This window comes from Hyla sarda, chromosome 1, assembly GCF_029499605.1.
Source record: "Hyla sarda isolate aHylSar1 chromosome 1, aHylSar1.hap1, whole genome shotgun sequence".
Taxonomy (NCBI): Eukaryota; Metazoa; Chordata; class Amphibia; order Anura; family Hylidae; genus Hyla; species Hyla sarda.
The window spans coordinates 2,986,438-2,994,245 of record NC_079189.1 but is presented as its reverse complement, the minus strand read 5'-3'; the positions used below and the strand labels follow the sequence as shown (position 1 = coordinate 2,994,245).

The following is a 7,808-nucleotide window of genomic DNA, read 5'->3' as shown; positions in this document are numbered from 1 at the left end:
CCTCAGCATTGGCCCGTCCACATCAGCTCCTCAGCACTGGCCCCGCCCACATCAGCTCCTCAACACTGGCCCCGCCCATATCAACTTCTCAGCACTGGCCCCGCCCACATCAGCTTCTCAGCACTGGCCCTGCCCACATCAGCTCCACAGCACTGGCCTGCGTCAGCTCCTCCCTTTACCTTTGTATATTCAGTAGCTCCACCTTCTCTTGATCGCCAGTGACCACCTCTCCATTATTATTAAAGGGGTGCTCCGCTGGAAAGTTAAACACATTTGTAAATTACTTCTCTTCAAAAATCTTAATCCTTCCAGTACTTATCAGCTGCTGTATGCTTCACGGGAAGTTATTTTCTTTTTTAATTTCTTTTCTGTCTGACCACAGTGCTCTCTGCTGACACCTCTGTCCATGTCAGGAACTGCCCAGAGCAGGAGAGGTTTCAAAAAGAAAAGAACTTCCTGAGGAACATAGCAACTGATAAGTACTGGAAGAATTAAGATTTTTAAATAGTAATTTACTATCTGTTTAACTTTCTGGCACCAGTTGATTTAAAAAAATGTATTTGAAATTGGAGAGTAGGAGAACATTACTCACTACCTAGGAATTAAAATAGAGCAGGAAAAGGATGGAAGCTATCTTCTTACAGGGGTACTCCACTGGCCCAGCCTCCGGAACATTTTGTTCCAAACACTGGGTGCGGGCTGTGGGGGTCGTGACGTCACGGCCACACCCTTTGTGACATCACACAACACCCCCTCAATGCAAGTCTATGGGAGGGGGCGTGGCAGCCACCACGCCCCCTCCCATAGACTTGCATTGAGGGGGTATGACATGGTGTCACAAGGGGTGTGGCCGTGATGTCACGACCCCCACAGCCCGCACCCAGCGTGTGGAACAAAATGTTTCAGATGCTGGGCCAGTGGAGTACCCCTTTAACCAAAGTCAGAGAATTACAGAAATGTTAGAACAGTTTCACATGCAAGACACAAAGGAAGCAAGAACACCAATGGAATCAGATTATCCGAAAAACAACGGAACGGAAAACTTGTTACCCAACAATGATTATTACCGCAGAGCAATCAGAAAATTGTTATACATCGCCACCGAGACAAGACCAGACAGCGCTGTAGCAGTCGGAATACTTCGCAGGAACATGACTGGACGCAGTAAAGAGGGCAACGCAGTACCTAACGGGAACAAATCGGATGAAGCTGCAACTTCCAGCATCGTCAAACCCAATACTGATTGGATATGTGGATGCCGATTGGGCTGGAGACAGCACTGACTGCAAATCTACAAGTGGTTACATCTTCCAGTTTGGACAAGGAACCATAAGATGTCTAGTCGGAAACAAGTGACTGTTCCACTCTCTTCAACTGAAGCGGAGAATATAGCAGCAGCACATGCATGTCAAGAAGCCAACAGGATTTGTCAACTTCTACTAGACATGGGACTCAATATGTCCCAACCCCCACCCATCTTTGAAGACAATCACCGATGCATAAAGCTTACGCACTCTGAGAGGATTAACCCAAGAACCAAGCACATTGCTGTCAAATATCATCTGCTCAGGGAAATGCAAGAACAAGGAGTTATTGACATCCAGTATTGTCCATCGGAGGAGATGACGGCAGACACACTCGCCAAACCTTTGCCAAGGGAACGTCATTGTTTTCTACAAAAGACTAAATGTTGTATAATTATGCACAAGCCGTTGAGAAGGGGTGTTGGGAATACAACAGCATGTGCCATATACAATATTGTGTATTAACATCACTTGACTAGTAGATGGCACTGTACACTAAGGATGTCAGTTGTGTATATCAGTAAAACTTGTTGGTTTTCTCTCTCTCTTTCTCCTTATACCAAGATGGCTGCTGTTACAGTTAGCTAAAGTGTTTTTCTATGTTTTCAAGTTAATCCACACAAGTCAACCAAGTCTGCCTCATCACAAGCTGCTAGTGTCTTCTCTAATACATAACCAACAAAAAAAAAATGTGCATTTACTTGTCCAATGTTATGGGGAGAAGTAGGTAAAAGCTGAAGGGCCCCATTAGCACAGGCATTCGGGTAGAAAGCCTCCGGCAGCCCGATCCAAACCAAGTATTTGCTAAAATTGCAGTTGTAAGACCAAAGAGATTTCACAAGTTTCCATTTTATAATCCCAGTTATCAATACTAGAGATGAGCAAATCGAATCTGACTAATCTGAATTCATTACGAATTTCAGGAAAAATTCAATTCGCAACGAATGCGAATATCACTGCGATTCTATCTCTTCATTAAACTCCATTTAGTGCGGTCCAGTCTCCAGGGCATCTAAAATGGCAGATCCACATGTGAGGACATGGGGCAAGGAATCCTGGGAAGGTGGAAACAAGGGTAGGCAGGATGACCCTGACTCACATGCAGGATGCAGCCAGTCACCCCTGTGATGTCACAGCCCTATATAATCAGCAGCCATATTCCGGCTAGTCACTTCATTCATTACACTGCAGAGAGATAGGATGGACATCCTGTGTGTTACACAGAAAAGCTTTTTCCAGCAGCGTTTCACCTCATAGTGACGTTAGCGTTCTGTTGGACAGTGAGCAGTGCGTTTTTCACAAAAAAGAATTTTTCTGCAGCGATTAACCTCCCAGTAACTGTCTACAGCATAGTATTACAGAGAGGGGCAGAGAGCTGTGTGTTGCCTCATACGTTTGAACAAGCTGGCTCAGCTGGAGAAACGTTTGCAGAGGAGTGAGGAATACGTTTTTGGCGCAACTCTGTGTCTTTGTTCCACAACAAATGGTCTGCTGGTTATACTAGTCTGTGGATAGTATAATACATACCCAGCAGTCCATTCCTAATAGTTTTTGAGGGAGAGTGCAATTTGGGGTTTAGTACACAGCGACTGTGTGCTTTAGCACTGTTGTGTACTGCTGATGTTATGCACAAATACTTATTTAAGTGTATTGTAGCGCATTTTTCTGATCTCATAAGTGTATACTACATACCTACATCTAAGTAGTGTACTATTTTGTACCTGTTAATCTCTCAAGGGCCTAGATACTGTGAAAGTCTAGACAAAAGTAATCACCGGCTGCTGTTTTACTCAAATACTTTTTTAAGCGTACTGTAGCGCATTTTTCTGCCCTCATGAGTACATACCACATACCTACATCTAAGTAGTGTACTATTTTGTACCTGTTAAACTCTCAAGGGCCTAGGTACTGTGAAAGGTCAGCCAAAAGTACACACCTGCTGCTGTTCTAGACAAATACTGCTTTAAACGTAGTAAAGTGTATTGTACTCCCCTCATATACGCACTAATTATGTCAGGCAGAGAAGTGCAAGGACGTGCACAGAAGAGTGGCAGAGGCCTAAATCCATCAGGCGCAGGCAGAGGTCACAGCAGAGTAGGGACATGTGGCAGCAGGAGTCGCAGCAAAAGGTCTGAGTCATGTCTCAACCAGCAACCCAGCAGCCATGATTGATTGGTTCACTCGGTCATCAACTTCATCCCAAGTGACATCCGACACCCCCAGTCAACATTCGGTGGGTTCCTCAGACTCAACCCTCAGTTGGCATGGCCCTCATGCTGCTGCTGCCACCTCCAGGCTCTGTCATTGTGCCGCCATATGGTCTCCTCATGCTGATGCTACCACCTCCAGGCTCTCTCATTATGCTGCCATGGATACTGAAAAACATAATTAAGGTGCTGGTCCCCAGTTACAGAAATTCCTCTGCATTAGACCACAAGTAAGTATTGAGGATATGTATTAGCTAAAACGTAACTTTTCTTAGGATAAAATATATGGGCCCAAAATTTTTTTGAAATCTAAAATAAGGAAAGGTGTGCAAAAAACACCATGTGCCACCTACACCACCAAGTATTAATGTGATGCAAAGACCTCTAAAAGGTGGAAAGGAACAACGTATGGTCCATTGTAACTGGTGGGGGTAAAAACTTCCCCTGTAAGGCCCTACTCTCCATATTTCTAACTAAAAACCCTGGGAAATGGCAGTGATTTTAGGTGAAAATAGGGAGAGGTTCCTGTGTGGGGCTGCCCTTTTTAGGACGAGTTACACTTGCCATTAAAAGTAAGAGAGTAGGGCCTTACAGGGGAAGCTTTTACCCCCACCGGTTACAATGAACCATACGTTGTTCCCTTCCACCTTTTAGAGGTCTGTGCATCGCATCAATACTTGGTGGTGTAGGTGGCACATGGTGTTTTTTGCACACCTTGCCTTTTGTTAGATTTCCAAAAAATTTTGGGTCCATATGTTTTATCCTAAGAATAATGTTAAAGTTACGTTTTACGTAATGCATATCCTCAATACTTACTTGCACACTAACACTTACAAAAAAGACAGTTTCCTTCTGTCTATCTGCCTCAGCTACTATTCTGATCCTGCCACCCGCTTGATGCCACACATCTGATGCAGAGTTCTCCTTCTTTCACTCACCAGGTACTAGTATTAACACCCACCACCCCACTCTACCAAAGTGTACCAAAGTGCACGGCAGCGCTGACGTGTGGAGCTGTAACAATCATCAGGGACAATACATGTCTTTTAGGGCTCACTGGGTGAATGTGTTTCCTGCACGGCCACAACAGCAACTTGGACAGGTCACGCCGCTTCCACCTCCACAATCTCAGGCCATTGGTCCTGCGACAGTGTGTGACTCCGCCTCCTCATCCTCCACCATGTCCTCAGCCTCCACTGCACGGACAAGTCTCAGTGGCCCTTCAGCATACCATGTGTGCAGGGCACGCCGGTGTCACGCTGTTCTTCACATGGTTTGCCTTGGAGAACAGAGTCACACGGGGGAGGAACTGCTAAAAGTCATTCATAAAGAAATCGGAGCATGGCCTACTCCATGAAAACTGGAAATGGAAACCATGGTGACCAACAACGAGAAGAAAATCTTGTCTGTGCTGCGACAAGGAAGCCTGAGACGCGCCCTGCATGGCACATGTGTGAAATCTGGTTGTCAAGCGGTTCCTGGAGTGTTCTCTCATTTGCAAGACATCCTAAGAATGGAAAGGAAACTGCATGCACTTCAGCCACTCGTACACTGCAAAGCACACCCTCCTTGAGCTGTAGCGTCAGTACGGTATCCCCCTCCATATGTTCGACAGACTATTCGAACAGAGAAAAGTCATCACCGATTTCTTGATGATCCAAGCAGATAGGAGTACTCCCCTGTGTAACTTCAATGTCAACCAGTGGCGGCTCATACGTGACACCTGCCGTTTGCTCAGGCACATTATTAGTCAGTCGCCAGGATAACGGGATGAGCGACGTCATTCCACTGCTTTATTTACTACAACACGTGTTGGAAACTATGGCTGGTCAGGGCACTGGAGATGTGGTGCCTACATCTCACGGCCACATGAGCCCTGTGGGGGCTGAACTGGAGGAGGGGCACAGTGGAGCAGTTTAGGTTTCGCAAAACGGGTGGTTTTTCTAGTCATCTGACAGGACAGGAGGAGCAGGAGGAGCTAGAGGGTTATGAGGAAGGCGAGACAGAGGACCCAGACACACCGTGGCAGTATGCAGTGGAGATGGAGGCAGGGAGTCCCTCCGAGTCACTTGCACAAATGGCACCATGCATGCTCAGTTGCTTACGTAGTGATCGCCAAACTGACAACATTCGGCAGTGGGATGACTTCTGGCTCTCCCCTTATTGGATCCTTGCTTCCGGCACAAAATGGGGGCCTTTTTTACACCCACTGAGAGGGAGGACAAACTGACCTACTACATCGTCCATCCTCTCGAAGGTCTGACTCCGGGGCCCTCCATCAGCAGCAGCCTGAGTCTACAGTCGCTGATGAGTACATTTCTTCACCCGCATAGTGATGCAACTCATCAGCAGCAGGTAGACCTGGAGCAGAACCTGAACCATCAGGTGGTGGCATAACTTGACATGCCCATGCCAACACACCTTGAAGATCCGCTGGACTTCTGGGCCGCCAAACTTGATTTGTGGCAACAACTAGCAGAGTTTGCCCTGGAACAGCTGTCCTGCCCGGCCAGTAGTGTGCCATCAGAGCGGGTGTTTAGTGCGGCGGGGGCCATAGTCACCCCAAGGAGAACTCATCTGTCCACAAAAAATGTGGAGAGACTGACCTTTGTGAAAATGAATCAGGCATGGGTCAGCCAGGATTTCCACCCACCAATGCCTGATGCATCAGAGTAGATTGACCATGGTGCCACACCAACAATTCACAAATATGGATAGTGCCAAAAAGATTTAAGTTGCTGCTCCCCAATTACAAACATTCCTCCACATCAGACCTTTTTTCACCCACCTTCGTCATGGGTACTGGTATTGCCACCCACCGCACCACTCTGTCACTGGGCCACTTTCAGGACTCCTGATGCTGCTGCCAACTCCAGGCTGTCCCATTCTGCCAACATGTGGTCTCCTCATGCTTCTGCAACCTCCAGACTGTCATTCAGCCACTATATGATCTCTTCATGCTGCTGCCGCCACCTCCATGCTGTGTCATTCAGCCACTATATATTGTACTCATGCTGCCGCCAACTCCAGGCTGTGCCTTTCAGCCACTAAATGTTCTACTCATGCTGCCGCCAACTCCAGGCTGTGCCATTCAGCCACTAAATGTTCTACTCATGCTGCTGCCACCTCCACGCTGTGTCATTCAGCCACTCTATGGTCTCCTCATGCTGCCGCAACCTCCAGTCTATGTCATTCAGCCACTATATGGTATGCTGCTGGGCCTGGGATATTACCTAAAATGTTTATGGTAGCACTAGCTATGATAAATCTTCAATTTAAATTTGAAAATTCATCTTTTAATCTTAGGGATTGTGATGCTCTATGGTCTCCTCATGCTGCCGCCAAATCCAGGCTGTGTCATTCTGCTAGATTATGGCCTCCTCATGCTGCTGCCACCTCTAGGCTCTGTCATTGTGCCGCAATGTGATGCCTTGTTGGATTGGGTTTTGTGGTCAAACAGTATTAGTTCAAAGTAAACGCCAAGACATCAAGCTTGGGAATCTAATATAAATCTTAAATAAATAAAAAAATCAATGTAATCTTTTCAAGACTGAGGCCCTATGGTCGTCAATGTCATATTACCTGCAGAATTATCACAAGAATCCAATTAAACAGATTAGAGCGATAACAACGAACCATAACTGATTAAATGAAACATTTGCACTTTCACAGGGGGGGGGGGGGGGGGGGAGGTCGCTGAGAGGCAGGTACTGGAACAGGTGGTATCTCGCCTGGCGGAAGACCGCCAGCTCGATGCTCACCAGAATGGGTAATCATTTTTAATAAATTCAAATTAAATAAAATAAAAATTACATAAAACATCTGCCACATCCAGATGCTCTGCCTCATCGATTCTAATAGCGATGCCCGTAATCTGCATGTCATACTGAATAACAGTATTATTTAACTAACACAGCACACTCCCTATGCATGTAAGGACAAAGCAAAGTGTTCTACTACCCTATTGAGCCTCTCAGTAGGCCAGAAATAGCCATTTTAAATAGCGATTCCCCGCAAATAAATTTGGTCTGAACCAAATTTATTCGAAAAATTCATCGAATCAGCCAAATAGAATTTTTCGAAAATTTGCTAATCTCTAATGGTGACATAATATATTGAATATAATATAATAATATAAAAATATCTCCTGTATGATGGTGACATAATATATTGTATATAATAATATAAAGATATCTCCTGTATGATGGGGACATAATATATTGTATATAATATAATAATATAGATATCTCCTGTATGATGGGGACATAATATATTGTATATAATATAATAATATAAA

The 7,808-nt window shown here is 45.5% G+C and overlaps 1 protein-coding gene across 1 annotated transcript in view; it reads left to right on the top strand.

Moving 5' to 3' along the window:
* Nucleotides 1–7,808, top strand: part of LOC130305034 (zinc finger protein 850-like) — a 201,202-nt gene that overhangs the window by 64,086 nt on the left and 129,308 nt on the right. The gene's annotated exons all lie outside the window — the stretch shown is intronic.